This window comes from Centropristis striata, chromosome 22 (assembly GCF_030273125.1).
Source record: "Centropristis striata isolate RG_2023a ecotype Rhode Island chromosome 22, C.striata_1.0, whole genome shotgun sequence".
NCBI classification, from domain to species: domain Eukaryota; kingdom Metazoa; phylum Chordata; class Actinopteri; order Perciformes; family Serranidae; genus Centropristis; species Centropristis striata.
In genome coordinates, this window is record NC_081538.1 from 15244771 (window position 1) to 15261352 (window position 16582).

The window sequence follows — 16582 nt, forward strand, 5'->3', positions numbered from 1 at the left end:
GGCACGATCCATCTTGGTGCTAATTAGAGACGTCTCAGTTTTATTGGCGTGAGAAGGACCGGATACTGTTCATAACGTCAGCTCAGGTCGGCGTACATGCTTGGGATCTATTCCTCATCAAATATCCAATAACTAAATATAGCGATAACACTCCTGAGGGCAGTCTTAACGACATTAATGGCCACAACTGTGATGCATCACTGTAGCACCTACAATAACAGTTAAGAATGTCCTCAGGGTGGTTCAGCATTTATGCAGCAGTTACCAATGCATGTGGTTTAAATAGAAAGTTTTCTTTACTATGTTGTGCATGGCAGTCATCAGCATGGTGAACACGTATTTAGCCAATTACATTGCTTGGGTGAAACTACAGCACCTGTTGATTAAATAGAGTAATGCCTCATATTTATTCTGAACATTTTATATTTCATCCCAGCTTTTCACAGCTGCAGTTAGACTTTACTGGCTGCTACACCACGGATTACGGATTCATTTAAAGTATTGATTTAAGTTTTTCTATTTCCTGCTCTGAACACTTTCTCTCTTTATTTTGAAATCGAATATTCACAGAATTTCCAGCTTAATCACAAAGATTTAAGAAAGCCATCACAGGCCCAACAACACTGTTAGTGTGACAGGTGAATGGAAAGTGCTTCACTAAACAGACTGAAATAAATACACAAGTCATAAATCATCACAAGTAAAAAGCTCTAACTATCTATTAATCTGATCTGAAAAGTCAAATAGTGGAAATTGTTTTTTAGGCCCACATAAATCCACTGCACCTGTCAAAAATAATTACAATTTACAAAGTGAGTGCACTAATTAAGGTTTGCTAATTTGCCAGATGGATGATGTATTATATTAAAAGTGCATTACCAAATCTCTAATATAATAAAATCATTTGTTTTATATTAAAAGTACATAATGAAAGCAGACATTTATTTAATATTAATTTGCAGTACTCAAATCCAAAGTGTTACATGAATGAGGTGATTTAAGATATTATAGTGTGGTGTTTATGGCAGATTGGATTATGGGACCTATACATGATCCAAGAAGACTTGATGCAAATAGTCTCTGCAGTGGACGAAGGCAAAGACAATGGCCCTTATTTATGAAACGAGCGTATGACAGAAAGTGAGCGTAAAATGGGTGTAAGATAATTTCTACGCAAGGCTCAGCATTTATCAATTTGAATGTGAGCGGAGGGTACGATCAGATCTCAGTCTGCTCTCAGCTCGTGTAAGCAAATTTGAGTCAGCTTGAAGTCCACACGTCTGAGTCTGAGAATTGATCTTCGACTATTGTATTGATGCCTGGAGCTGATCAAACTCTGTGGTGTTTTGTTTTGTAATGGTGACAAAGCAAAACATGTTTAGACTGTATTATTTATCATTAAAACATCATTTAAAGTAAATACATCCTGCAACCATGAAATTCGTTCAACAGAATACTAGCCGAGGCTACTAAATGTTGTTGTCTTCTGCTATTCACCGTTATACTTCACCAGCGGTTCTGACCCAATACAAACATTTCCAATCAGCGCTGCCACACGCTCCTCTGTCTGGGACAGGATTGTTAGTACATGTAAAGAGGTGAATAACATATCAGGCTTTATATATCACAATGTATAAATTAATTACTCAAACCTCACCAGGAGTTGAATGATCCACTGCTACTCTTCTGACAGCACCACTGATTTCCTTCCTTTTCACTTTTTATGCTGCCAAACAAAACAAGTTTGTTGTGTTGCAGCTGTTGGACGTCAGCGTTTCACTTTCTGCCTCAGAGGAATTCCTCTTCTTTTGGATTAAAACTTACTTTAAAACATTGTTTACCTCCTTCAACTAAAAAGCTGTGAAAACTTTAAGTCTATGCTCCAAATGTAAAATATTCACTGAACTTGTTTGAGTTTATAACTATAAGTACTTTTATTTCATAAGCCTTCGACGCTGCGTATTTCTGTAATGTCTATATTGCCCCTATTCTTACTTGTAACGGTGCACTTTGCTAATAAAGCTGACTTTAGGGGGGAAAAATCCTCTTTTTGGCCGTATAACGTCCTTCAGTGTCGTAAACTCTGGAGGAGAGGCATCTGAATCGGGTATATATTACATATATATTATATATATACTTGTTTCCAGCCGCCACATTTATCAACAGCCGATCATTCTCACGCTGTGATTTGAGAGATGCGACCATTTGATAAATCACACATGAACCCTGTCGTAAGACAAATTATACGCTTTATTATACTCTTCGCATCGTCTCACCACCAGGGGTCTCCCATGGCTCAGTGCTGGGGCCCCTGCTATTCACTATCTACACCACCTCCCTGGGTCAGATTATCCGCTCAGATGGCTTTTCCTATCACCGCTATGCAGATGACACTTAGCTCTATCTGTCATTTCCTCCTGATGACCCCTCAGTCTCTGCACGGTTCCTGATTGCCTCTTAGACATCAACATGGGTGAAGGCACATCACCTCCAGCTGAACCTCTCAAAAACTGAACTGCTGGTCCTCCCTGCTAAACCTACAATACACCACAACATCAACATCAAAATTGACTCCATGTGTCTTGCCCCCACTCACCTTTTCCAGTCATGTCAAATCTGTTGCCAAGTCAAGCCGCTTTGCACTTTACAACATCAGAAAAATCAGACCTTACCTAACTCAACATGCCACTCAACTCTTGACACAAGCTGTTGTCATCACAAAACTTGACTACTGTAATGCCCTCCTGACGGGCCTGCCAGACTGCACAGTGAAACATCTTCAGATGATCCAGAACGCGGCGCGACTGGTCTACAACCAGCCAAAAAGGTCACATGTCACACCTCTGCTCATCAAGCTCTATTGGCTCCCTGTTGCAGCCCGCATCAAATTCAAATCTCTAATACTGGCCTACAAAGTTGTCTCTGGTACCACCTCACGACCATTGCGCTCTTCCAAAGAACGACGTTTGGCTCTGCCACCCATTCGTCCAAGGCAATCCAAACTCTTTTCGTTTGTGGTTGCTTGTTGGTGGAACGCACTACCAGTTCCTACCAGAGCAGGGGCGTCCCTCTCTACCTTTAAAAAACTCCTGAAGACCCAGCTCTTCAGAGAGCATCTTCTCTTCTGGCACCACACGATAATTCTACTCCTTAAAGAAATGTTACTAGCACTTATTGCTGCACTAATGGCTCTTATTGCACTATACCTTGATTTGTTTCCCTTTTCTGTAAGTCGCTTTGGATAAAAGCGTCTGCTAAATGACTAAATGTAAATGTAAAGACTCCACGCTAGGGCTCTGATGTAGTGGAATTTTTAGCATCACAGTGAAAAAGCAACGTTGCCCTATGGTTTTAAGGTTTAATGCAAAAGTTTCTGTTGCTGCCTGCCAGCAAAAGTTCAGCAGCTGAGCAGGCTAACACTACCGTTGTGCCATTCCGAGGAGGCCTGTGGCGCAATTGTATCCTGTTCCGAAGCTCTAATCCAGCCTTAAACTTCTGTCTTTTTGGAGACCCAATAATAAAATAAACCCAACACTGAATCTCTTATTTATCCTTTTTTTATTTGGTGTTGAAAACTGTCATTGTTGTTGGCTGTCTATTAGCAATCCCCATGATTCCTTGGGCATGTGTGTGAAAGCTCTGATTTCAAAGGCATTGTGCACTGGAATAACAAGAGATTGAGTCTACAAAAGAAAATTGCAGCGGTAACCGTGATGACCTCATCGCTGCTACTGTGTTACATGACTGCGGCGATGCAGTTATCATCACAGCCCTATACTTCAGGCATAAGTTTCCATAAGCTGCTTGTTTATTTGCATTCTGGTCACGACTTGAGGAGATGGAGGTTTCACAGCTGAGACAAAGCAAAGTTTCAGACTGGAGTTCCCAGGCTCGGCTTAAAAGGATTTCAGCACACAGCAGTGAGAAGGCTACTGTGAATCAACACTTCTCACAGCTATAGCCTCTATTATACCGGCAGAAACATCTAAATTATTCCACTACAGCCAGTGTCTCATTCGTCATTTGATGTCTTGATGAATGCATCAGATGTTTTCCTGTTGTGGAAGCAAGGTGCAGCATTCATTAGATGTATATCACGCATATATTGAAATGTCATACAGACTACTGCGTTGCACCAGGAAAACAAATGACATGATGAGATGAAAAATATCCTGCACGTTAGCACCTTTTGCAGGTGAAATTCTCCACTTTTAGACACACCTCCTCCAGCGCGGAAAGTTTTCAACGACTCCATATCAGAATGATTTACATTCACATGTGTAATTCTCTCCCTGACATGTAATTCTGACACGTCTGTTTTGTTAAAACGATTAACTGAAATGAAATGAAATGAAATTTCTCTTCCCAGAGAATCAATGAGCTTCATTCCCCTGGTGGACTGTGTAATTACAAAACCCTCATTAGATTATGAAACTATACAACATATGGTGAGAGGAGGAGATTCCTTTGATGTGCGCTTGTAATGACTGCAGCAAAAAAAAAGAGAGCGAGAGAGAGAGAGAGAGAGAGAGAGAGAAAGGAGAATTGCCTGCCTTTACTTCATTTGAATCACTTGAAAGAAATCAAAGCTGTGAAAGTGAGGTTTTCTGTATTTTTCAGCTCCTTTAACCCCCGGACACCCCTCCTCCGACTCTTCTGAAGTGATTCAGATACCAACCGGGACTCTTGGCATTGACCCTGGAAATGTCAAACTGTTTGGACACGCCAAGGCCAGCGGTGTCACAGCACTTTGATTCACGGAGAATGTTTGTCGTTTTGCCAAAGCACGCCTTCGGTAAAGAAGAGCGAAGCTTGATGTTTGAAGTAAGCGCTCGTTCCTCGCAAAACATGACAAAGACGCTTTAGGCAGCGCTCATCTTCTGTTCTCCGTGCAACACATTTCACAGACTTGCTGTTTGGAAAAGGATAGCAGGCTGGGAAACTGAGTCAGTCAGTGTGACTATGTTTGACAGAGGCAGACAAGCAGCAGTATTTACAGCCAGCACAGAGGGATGTTACAAAAGGAAAAACCAAGGTCCATTTGAACAACCTGAAGAAAAAAGAGCAGTATCTCTGTGTCAGGTTACACCACTGTTTCCAATGCCAAACACTTTCTGCTAATTTCCTGAAAGAGAAAGCTTTAGAAATTGATATATGTCAGCAATGCAACAAAAATGATTTTAAAAAAAACATGATAAATCCGCAACAGTAATCTGGAGCAGCACTTCTAAAAGCTGTGGGTTGAGAGCAAAATTGACTTCCAGGCTCATTGCTGGTGGGTCCCTTTATGACCAGGATATGAAATTTTTTAATAAGTCTGTTTCCCAGAGCAAGGGGAAGCTAATTTCTCACTGGGGTCATCGACTGAAAACATTTAAGAAGCGATCATCTAGACCACATTATGTGTAGTATTGGAAAAAATGTGTAGGTGAGTGAGTGATCTTGAACTATATATTTATTTATGGGAGGTTCATCCGTCTGAATACAAGGACTTGTGAGCAGCAGGCACTAAGGGCATCTAATATGTATGTAATTGGTAATGTGTTCATGTAGCCCCGGGGTTTTTGTATATCCGACCCGCTCTGACAATACTGAGAATTCTTTTAGCTGCTGAGGTCAGACTCTTAAGCTAAATTTTTTATCACAAATCCAGATTTCCTCCACTCATACCACTCCAGGCTTATAAAGACTCTCCATGGGATGAAGATAGAAAGTTGATCAGGTAATAGTAGATGTCTGTATACTGCCAGTGTGGACATTGATATATTGTAGAACTGGATACAGTCATTGCTCCGCCTTGCAGAATTTTTTTTTTTTTTTGTGGTATTGCAATGCAAAATTCCTGACCCAATAGCATTTTCTCCATAGACCATAATAGTAAGAGACATCTCCAAAACTGTTGATTGGACACAACTGCAAACAAGGTCAATTATGACTCAGTTCCAAACTAATTAATTCAATTTCAAATCACAATTCAGATTCAGTTTTTCAATGCAATTATTCAAATTGAACAATACAAATTCAAATTATGTGTTTCCAAATCAGTTTTTAATGCAACTATTCAAGTTAAGCAATTCAAATTCATATATAAATAATTCAAATTCAGTTTCTGGTGGCACATACAGTAGCGTTCAATATAATAGCAGTCCAATGTGACTAACCTGATTAATCCAGTTTTTCAGTATATTTTTTATTGCTACATGACAAACAAGGTACGAGTAGGTGCAGTAGATTCTCAGACAACCAACAAGACCCAGCATTTGTGATATGCACGCTCTTAAGGCTGTGCAATTGGGCAATTAGTTGAAAGGGGTGTGTTAAAAAAAATAGCAGTGTCTGCCTTTGACTTTACAAACTCAAAACTATTTTGTACAAACTTTTTTGTTTCTAGGATTTAACAATTCTGTGAATCACTAAACCAATATTTAGTTGTATGACCACAGTTTTTTATAACTTGGCACCTTTCAGCTGTTATTCCACTCCGAGATTCTCTAACAACATTCCACAGTTCATTTACATTTCTTGGTTTTGCTTCAGAAACAGCATTTTTGATGTCACCCCACAAGTTCTCAATTGGATTAAGGTCTGGGGATTGGGCTGGCCACTCCATAACATCAATGTTGTTGGTTTGTAACCAAGATTTTGCTGGTTTACTAGTGTGTTTGGGGACATTGTCTTGTTGAAACACCCATTTCAAGGCTAGTCCTCTTCAGCATAAGGCAACATGACCTCTTCAAGTATTTTGACAAATGCAAACTGATCCATGATCCCTGGTATGTGATAAATAGGCCCCCAACAGCATCCAGCCTCTCGTTTGGGGAGAGGCCGGCAATGGGATTTTGTGAATGTTGTGTTAGATACTGTGTTGTTTTATTTTTTGTTGTTTTCATGTTTTCTTCTTCTGAATCTTACTCTACAATACTCATACAGAGATTTGTTACTTGTCAAAGTGTTCTATGATCAAGCGGTTCCTAGTCCGGTACCTGTCATCTCATCTCAGTTACTAGAACATGGCGGACCCTACTATTAGCGGTTTAGGGCGGGTGAATATGAAATTTACCAACTGGAATACCAAAGGGCTCAATCACCCAGTAAAACGCAGTTAGGTGTTTTCTCATTTATTGAAACTGAAAACAGACATAGCATTTTTAACTGAAACACACTTGCTTAATAGGGACCACACCAGACTTAAGAGAGGGGGCTTCTCTCAGATTTTCCATTCCAAATTTAACGCTAAATGCCGTGGCACTGCCATTTTAATTCAGAGGGACGTGCAATTTGTGCAAACAAATATAATTCCAGATAAGGACGGCTGTTTTATTATTGTCCAGGGACATCTGTTTAATGTGCCAGTGGTACTTGCTTGTGTCTACGCCCCCAACTGGGATAATGCAAAATTTTTCAGTGATTTTTTTCTCTCTTCTTCCGGCGTTGAATAGTCACCAATTGGTTCTCGGGGGAGATCTGAACTGTGTTCTAGATCCCACTCTAGATCGTTCGGGAGCCACATCTGGAACACTAAGTAAATCAGCAGAGAACATAAATGCTTTTCTCCAAACGTATGGGGTGATTGATGCATGGAGATATAGAAATCCGGTTTCGAGGCAGTATTCATTTCTCTCCAGCACACCACTCATATTCCAGGATAGACTATTTTTTGCTGGACAATAAACTCCTCCCCTTGCTGAGATCTAGTGAATATGAGGGCATTGTTTCTGACCATAGCCCAGTAACAATGGTACTTTGCTTTCCAAATAATGAGCCCCCACAACGAACCTGGAGATTCAACCCACGTCTTCTGTCGGATGAAGATTTTGTTAGCTTCCTATCGGCGCAAAGTGATTTTTTTCTAGAAACAAATCAGTCGCCAGTTACAAGCCACTGTAATCTCTGGGAATCGATGAAAGCCTATTTACGCGGGCAGATAATATCTTATAATGTAAATATGAACAGAAAACGGTCAGCCCGCCTTAACGAGCTCATCTCTTTGATAAAGGATGTTGATCGTAGAAATTCAGAGGCTCCATCTGCTGATCTTGGTAGGGAGAGAATAGGTCTGCTAACAGAATTTCACATCCTCTCGTCACGAGCAGCTGAGGATCTTCATCTCAGATCTCGTGAAGAGTTTTATGAGCATGGGGAACGAGCCAGCAAACTACTATGCCACCAGCTAAGACAATCCGCAGAGGCTGGGTTTATTGCAGAGATTAACACTCCAGACAGGATAACCACAGATAACCACAAAAAGGCATAAATGAGCAATTCAAAAATTTTTATGAGGACCTTTATGCCACTGAAAATTGCAACAGCACAAAGCTAGCTCAGTTTTTCAATAGTCTTGAAATACCAACAGTAGGCCAACAGGATAGGACAGATCTTGATAGCAACATTTCAGCGACTGAAATTGATCGGGCAATTAAACGAATGAAGAGTGGTAAAGCTCCAGGGCCTGACGGCTTCCCGATTGATTTTTTAAAACATTTTCAGGCAAACTAATCCCTCTTCTAAAAAACGTTTATGCTGAAGCACTTGAGCGTGAGATACCCCCCCTACAATGACCCAGGCCACCATTTTAGTTCTTCTTAAGAAGGGAAAGGACCACCTGAAGTGTGAATCATATCGTCCTGTAAACCTACTTTGTGTGACTACAAGATTTTGTCTAAAGTTTTGGCTAGTAGATTGGAGTCTGTCATGCATACAGTGATACACCCAGATCAAACTGGTTTTATTACAGGTGTGGTCCCTGCTGAGGTGCCGATATCTGGGACACAGTCGGATGCCATCGCCTTTTCATCCCTACTAGCCAGGCGCCTTATTTTGTGTAATTGGAAATCGGTTAGGCCTTCCACGCACAGGCACTGGGTTGGGGATGTAATGGCGCATTTGAAACTTGAGAAGTTAAAACACTCAATGTGCGGTCTTGTTGATTGTGTTGTATGTGTTTTCAGCATAAAAAGCCAATAAAAATATTTGAATAATAAATAGGCCCAACACCATAGTAGGAGAAACATGCCCATATCATGATGCTTGCACCACCATGCTTCACTGTCTTCACTGTGTACTGTGGCTTGAATTCAGAGTTTGGGGCTCGTCTCACAAACTGTCTTTTTCAGTCCACAAATGTTCCTCCATTTCTCTTTAGGCCAGTTGATGTGTTCTTTGGCAGATTGTAACCTCTTCTGCACATGCCTTCTGCACATGCTACAGAACAGAGGGACTTTGCGGGGGATTCTTGTCCATAGATTAGTTTCACACAGACGTCTTTTAACTGTCACAGCACTTACAGGTAACTCCAGACTGTCTTTGATCATCCTGGAGCTGATCATTGGCTGAGCCTTTGCCATTCTGCTTATTCTTCCATCCATTCTGATGGTTGTCTTCCGTTTTCTGCCACGTGTCTCTGGTATTGCTCTCCATTTTAAAGCATTGGAGATCATTTTAGCTGAACAGCCTATAATTGTTTGCACCTCTTGATAAGTTTTCTCCTTTCCAATCAACTTTTTAATCAAAGTACGCTGTCTGTAACAGTGTCTTGAACGACACATTTTCCTCAGGCTTTCAAAGAGAAATGCATGTTCAACAAGTGCTGGCTTCATCCTTAAATAGAGGCCACCTGATTCACACCTGTTTTTTCACAAAATTGATGACCTCACTAATTGAATGCCACACTGCTATTTTTTTAGCCTTTTTCTAAGGCTAGTTCTTGACTAAAAAGGAACATCTAAATGTATTAATGGATGTTTATTTACAATGAACATCAGATAAAATTAAATCCTCTGGAAGTGTAAGTCATGCTGAATGTTGAAACAATTTCAGATTTGGGTTGTGATTTTGAGAAAGGGGTACAGATTTTGACGCCAATTGCGGCTCAATGTGATGGTGCCGTTGTCTCCTGTCTAGCTGGGAAATTGTTGTGTGTTTTTGTGATGAAGCATCGGCTTGTAATTTCCGAACACTTTCAGGGAGCCCCAACTTGTAACACTTTCCCTCTATGGACAAACAAACATTATTCATATGATTGTTTCATTTTTTGAAAGCAAAGATTGGACTCAGAATGGGTCAACATGATAACAGATGGTGCTCTTGTTGTTGGAGGCCGGGTACAATACAAAAGACAATCATATGAAACAATTTTACAAGAAAGTACAAAGTAGGGACAAATCTGTGGCATGACTGTGCATTTCAAAATAAAGTGACCATTCTGCCTGCTGATTTACATCAAAATGCTTCACTTCCCTACACAGCATGATTTCAATCGCTGCGATAACACAAGTCATGACAGGCTTATTTTTCTGAATTGCTGAAAACCAACATTGACTGGTGATGTGATAACTTGAGGATCCCCTCTGAGGTGACGAGTTTGTAAAAGACCCTTGATATTACTCTTGAGTCTGAAACGACGGCCAGGAAGCTGATTAAACTTTACTGAACTCACATCCATCACCAGGCCACTTGAATCATTTACTATAGCCGTCTGAAAATTATGGATCGGTAAATTCTGCACAGCAACATTTCCATTTACAAAAAGGCTTACACTATTTTTTTATACGGGCAGAAGTTGTTTACAGATGTTAGAAGATGGAATCCATTTATCAAAGCAGCACACCATCAACCATACAGAGCAATAACTGAAAGACATAGTCCACAGTGATGTTGTGTTCGATGCATCTTACTGTGCAAAGCAGTAAACAGTGAACAACACTCCACAAATAACAGCTCAATCAACACCTCTTTGACACGGTGTTATCAATAACTTTAGGATCAACTCAACTACAGATTTTATACAGACAAGGGCTACACGGTGGTGGAGTCGCGTGGGTTCTCTGCAGGTTTTCAGGCTTCCTCCAACATTTTAACCCTCTGGAGTCTCTAAAAGCTCCAAATCATGACTTCTTCATCACATCCAGACTAGAAAGCAAAGCAGCGTGGAGCCCTACTGTAAATTTACCTCTAAAGTTCTGGCTGTAAACTCCATGAGGCCAGTTTCAGTTTGATGATGATATACCAAGTAAAACTGGAGGCAAGCTCAAATATATTTAGTATAAAATGATAGAACTGGATGTAACACTCTTATATGTTATATTCGCAACCTTTGTTCATATTTGCAACATTTAAAATGCTTTATTGAGCATGATAGTGTTTTGAAAGTTGTAAAAAAGATTCAAAATCACATTTTATGTTGGACTAAAGGACTAAAAAAGACACACTACTGTGTGTATTTTAACATCGCCAGTTTTAACCCTCAGGAGGCCCCGGTGAGAACAGTGAGGAAATGTTACCGGACTTCTGAAGTGGCTGCAAATTTTATCGAGATTTTACAGAGCACCCCTGCTGAGGTTCTACCTGCACCCTGTGATTTTATTGTTGACAATTTTAATTCCAAACTAAAATCAACACTGGACTTTTAACTAAAACTGCAAAAATAACCTGTACCACCGTGGAGATCCGCTAACATCAAAAAACTAAAAAGAAATTGCAGAGAGTGCAGAGAGTTGTTGAAATTGACAGTTCATCATGAAATATTACGTGAATAACTCAAAACTTACAACAACGCAGTCAAACAGGCAAGAATTTCCCATTTCTCGAAAATCATCACAGACAATAAAACAACCCCAGGTTTCTTTTCTCCACCTTCGATCTTTTAACCAACACCAATTTTAATAAAGCTCACGACACCATCAGAGGCCCTCTGCGAGGACTTTGCAGACCTCTTCAGAAGTAAGATCGATGGTATCAGATCCAGTCTTTTATCCCAGAATGTAACTTTTTACACACCTGAACCATCGCTCTTATCTGACGTAACACTGGAGAGTTTTGCCCTGGTTGATGCAAGGACACTTGGTTGAGTTTTCTCCCAAGTAAACCCGACAACCTGCCTTTAAGATCCTATTCCCACATTGCTCTTAAAATCATTTTATGCTTTCTTTGAGGAACAGATTTTAAATGTTGTGAATTGCTCTCTTCAGACGGGTGTCTTCACCACTGCCTACAAAATGGCAGTGGTGAAGCCCCTTCTGAAGAAGAGTAATTTAGACCCCAACATTTTAAATAACTACCGGCCTGTATCCAACTTACCATTTTTAAGTAAAATTTTAGAAAAAACATTTTAGAGAAATATCAATCTGGTTTTAGAATGAACCACCGTACCGAGACAGCTCTTTTAAAGATTTTAAATGATTTCAGGTGTAATTTAGATTCATAAAAATTAACAGTCTTGGTTCTACTGGATCTCAGCGCCGCCATTGATACAGTAGACCATCACATTTTATTAAACAGACTGCGAACCCTGATCGGCCTCTCTGTTACTGTTTTTAGCTGGTTCAGTTCTTATCTCTCAGATCAAAGTTTCTTTGTAAGTATGGATACATGCTCCTCCAGAACACATGAAATCAAGTGTGGGGTTCCCCAAGGGTCAATTTTAGGTCCAATTCTTTTTAATCTCTATACGCTTCCCCTTGGAGGCGTCATCAGGAGACACGGCATCAGCTTCTACAGCTACGCTGATGACACACAGCTGTACATCGCCGTGTCTCCTGATGACACAGAGCCAATTGATTCCCTTTTAAACTGTATTTTAGATATCAAGTCATGGATGGCAGTGAACTACCTACAGCTCAACCAGGACAAAGCAGAGGTTTTAGTCATCGGTCCTGAAGGCAAGAGAGAGAAACTTTTACCAAAACTAAGAGATTTTAAAACTTCACGATGTGTAAAGAATCTGGGCATCATTTTTGACTCTGAGCTCAATTTTATTCCACACATAAAAAATATAACAAAGATAGGTTTTTATCATCTTAAGAACATAGCCAGAGTTTCTCTCTCAGGCTAACACGGATGTGCTGATGCATGCTTTTATCTCTTGTCATTTAGACTACTGTAATGCTCTGCTCTCTGGTCTTCCCAAAAAGAGTATCCACAATCTACAATAATTACAAAACTCAGCTGCACGCGTGCTGACGAGGACCAGAGGGCGAGACCACATTTCACCGGTTTTAAAATCACTGCATTGGCTCCCCGTGTGTTTCAGGATCGATTTTAAGGTTCTTTTATTAGTTTTTAAATGTCTTAACGGTCTTGGACCATCTTATCTATCGGATATGCTTTTATCATATCAACCCTCGCGGGTCCTGAGGTCCTCTGGCACCGGCCTTTTAATTATTCCAAGAGTTAAAACTAAAACCTACGGGGAGGCTGCATTCAGCCATTATGGCCCGCGCCTATGGAACAGCCTGCCAGAGGGCATCAGGACCGCAGAGACTGTAGATGTTTTTAAAAGGAGGCTCAAGACTCACCTGTTTGGTATAGCTTTTAACTTATTATTTTTATATTTTTTTATTTTATTTATTCACCTATTTATCTATTTACTTATTTAGATGCTCATCACATTGTTTGCATTTTCTATCCTGCCCTGTTCTCTTTTAGTTTTTATCAAAACCTGTTGTCTTTTAGTTCTTATCCTGTCCTGTTGTCTTTTAGTCTTTTTAGTTTTTATCCTGTCCTGTTGTCTTTTAGTTTTTTAGCTCCAGTGTTCCCTCATGGGGGTCTCCACACTGGGGGGTGTGTTGGGTCTGCCCGTGGGGATGTCGTCTTGGAGACTCCCTGGGCCCGGGGGACCAGGCAGCTCTGCACCATGTGTAGAGACCGTCCCGGTCTACCCAGGTCCTGGTGGTCTCTGTGACGGCTGTGGGCTCTGGCACCTCTCAGTGTGGATGCTCCCACAGGTTGCTTTTTCCTCTTCTGTCTCTACACTGTCAATCAATATGTGCTGTGTGTGAGTCTGAGTGTGTGTTTGTGTGCGTGCCTGTCTATGTGCGTGTGTGTGTACATATGGATGTACGTGGGAGAGGGAGGTGACTAAATAAAGACACAAAATGACCAAAAAAACACAGAAGAAGACACAAAATGACCAAAAAAACACAGAAGAAGACACAAAATGACCAAAAAAACAGAAGACCCAAAATGACTAAAAAAGACACAAAACGACCAAAAAAACACAGAAGACATAAAATGACTAAAAAAAAACAAAATGACTTACAAAGACACAAAATGACCAAAATTGTTACCCTAAACACACAAGACACAAATAAAATAGAGTCACTAGAATAAAAACCAGAGTTGGATGACAGGATCACAAACAATCACAAAATCACATTCATGTTGTGTTTTCTTTGTTTCTTTGGTTCAAAATGTTGATCCAGTAAGTCAGAATAAAAATCAATTATTATTAGGTCATATAGGTGAGGTTGTGCTAAAAAAATATATACCAAGATGGCATTTAAACATTTTTAAGTGGTTGATACAGGCAGGATGAAAAGGATTAAAAAATGGACAAAATAGCCCCAAACTCCATAGAGTTAAAAACATGCAGCTTAGGTTTAATTGGTGACTCTAAATTGCCCGTAGTAGTAAATCAGAGTGTGAATGGTTGTCACACCCAGGCGGCAACTTCCGTGTTTGAGCAGGGATGCAAACCAGGAAGTGGCTTAAGCTGCATTCTACTGAAAATCCCAGCAGTCAGTGTCGTCAGATCCCTCTCACTCCTCCACAGTCCAGAAATGGTCTGCTCCCCGTATCGGAAACAAGATGGCGACACAAGATCGCGACGAGTGTAACTGGGGATTTCCACCGGACGCGTTACAGCAGCAGCACGTCTCCACAGCGTTTTTGCTGCGTCTGTCAATTCACACCGGGCGCGTTACAGCAGCAGCACGTCTCCACAGCGTTTTTGCTGCGTCTGTCAATTCACACCGGGCGCGTTACAGCAGCAGCACGTCAGCTTAGCGAGCCGGCCGTATACACGCGAGATAACGACATCACGCCATAATCCTGACCATACAGGAGACCGCAAGATCCCGTGATAAACTTTAAACTCTATTTATACAGTCTATGGATAAACTGTGTGTATAAAGTAAACAACAACAACAAAAACCAACTTACTTTGCTTCTCTGAGGTGAAAGATATGTTGATCTGACCATCTATCCTTATAAAAACAATATGTTATGTCATAAATGATTGTATGATGTTCCACTTCAACAATCAGTCTCTTGTTGTCCGTGTCGCCGATCCTCTGAGACCCTTTGATTGATTGATTGATGATCTGGTGCCCCGGTCATAACATAATGTTGATGTGAAGTAGTTTTAGGCTGCATGAACTGCATATTGTGTTTTATTTTGAAAGGGGCGGAAGTGTTTTACGCTGATTCTGAGTCGGACTTCCTCTCTGGTGCGATCTGCTCTGTTGAGATTCACGCGATTTGGCAGCGTCTCGCGGAGAAATAGAAGTCCTACCTAATGCTCGCGTAGAGACGCTGATGTGACGCTGCTGTAACGTTACGCTACGCGCCCGGTGGAAATGCTCTCATTGATTAGAGTGTTACCTATTTGCAACAGCATACGCGACGCTGACATGACGCTGCAGTAACGCGCCCGGTGGAAATCAGGCTTAACGCTGAACTCGATGCTCCAAACGGGCCACAAACCAATGGATGACGTCACGGTGACTATGTCCGTTATTTACCATATTTCCTCAAATTGTAGCCGGGGCTTCTATTAATAAAAAAATCAGTTTGGGACCCGGCTAATAATATGGGCAGGCTATTATTTGAAAGAGGCTTTTATTAAAAAAAGAAAATCAGAGCAGCTCTGACCTGCACTTTTTAAAGTGTTTTACACAGCGCATTGTAGCCAGTTACCCGGATGTCGGCCATATTGGAAGTACTCAGATGTAAACAAACGATGAACAGCACGCTGAATGTTCATTTTAAGCAGGATTTAAAATGTCTGAACTACTAAAAAGCCCAGAAGAACGTGCGTAAACGGCCCGACTTTACAGAGAATGACTAGGACAGCGGGAGAAACAACGATATTTACAGGTGTTGTGTGGAAATCTGTTAGCCCGTCAAATGGTGTTTCCTGAATGCTGTTCTCCGTAGCATCACCTCCGCGGTTGGAGTTAGGATTTAAGTTTAAGGTTAGGCCTTGTAGAGATAACTGTTTGGGGTTAGGGTAAACTTGGGGTCATGTTAACAACTTAAAGGAGGACTGGTTGGGGCCAGGGGTCAGGTTGGTGCAGGTTAAGGTAAGGGCTACACATATCGACGGGGGAACAGACTTTGACATAACACCGGTAAGACACCCGGCTTATAAAAGAGGCCGGCTTTTATTTACTAAAAATTGTTTTTACACCCGGTTACTAAATGAGGCCGGTCATTAATAGGGGCCCGGCTTTAAATTGAGGAAATACGGTATATACAGTCTATGGCAGAGACTGACAACGTTGTGACAATTGTATGGCTGCCAGCAGAAGTTGTATTACGACACGGCTGTGGCTCAGTTGATAGATAGGTCGCCTACTGAAAGGAAGGTTGGTGGTTCGATCCTTGACCATGGCAGCCTACATGTGGAAGTATCCTTGGGCAAGATACTGAACCCCAAAAGGCCCACCGATGGGTTTATCAGTGTGTGAATGAATTCCCAATGCTGGCAGGTGGCACCAGTGGGCCCTGGTAGCCTCAGCCACCAGTATGAATGTGTATGTGAACTGGTGAATGAGTGCAGTCTGTAGTGTAAAGCGCTTTGGAT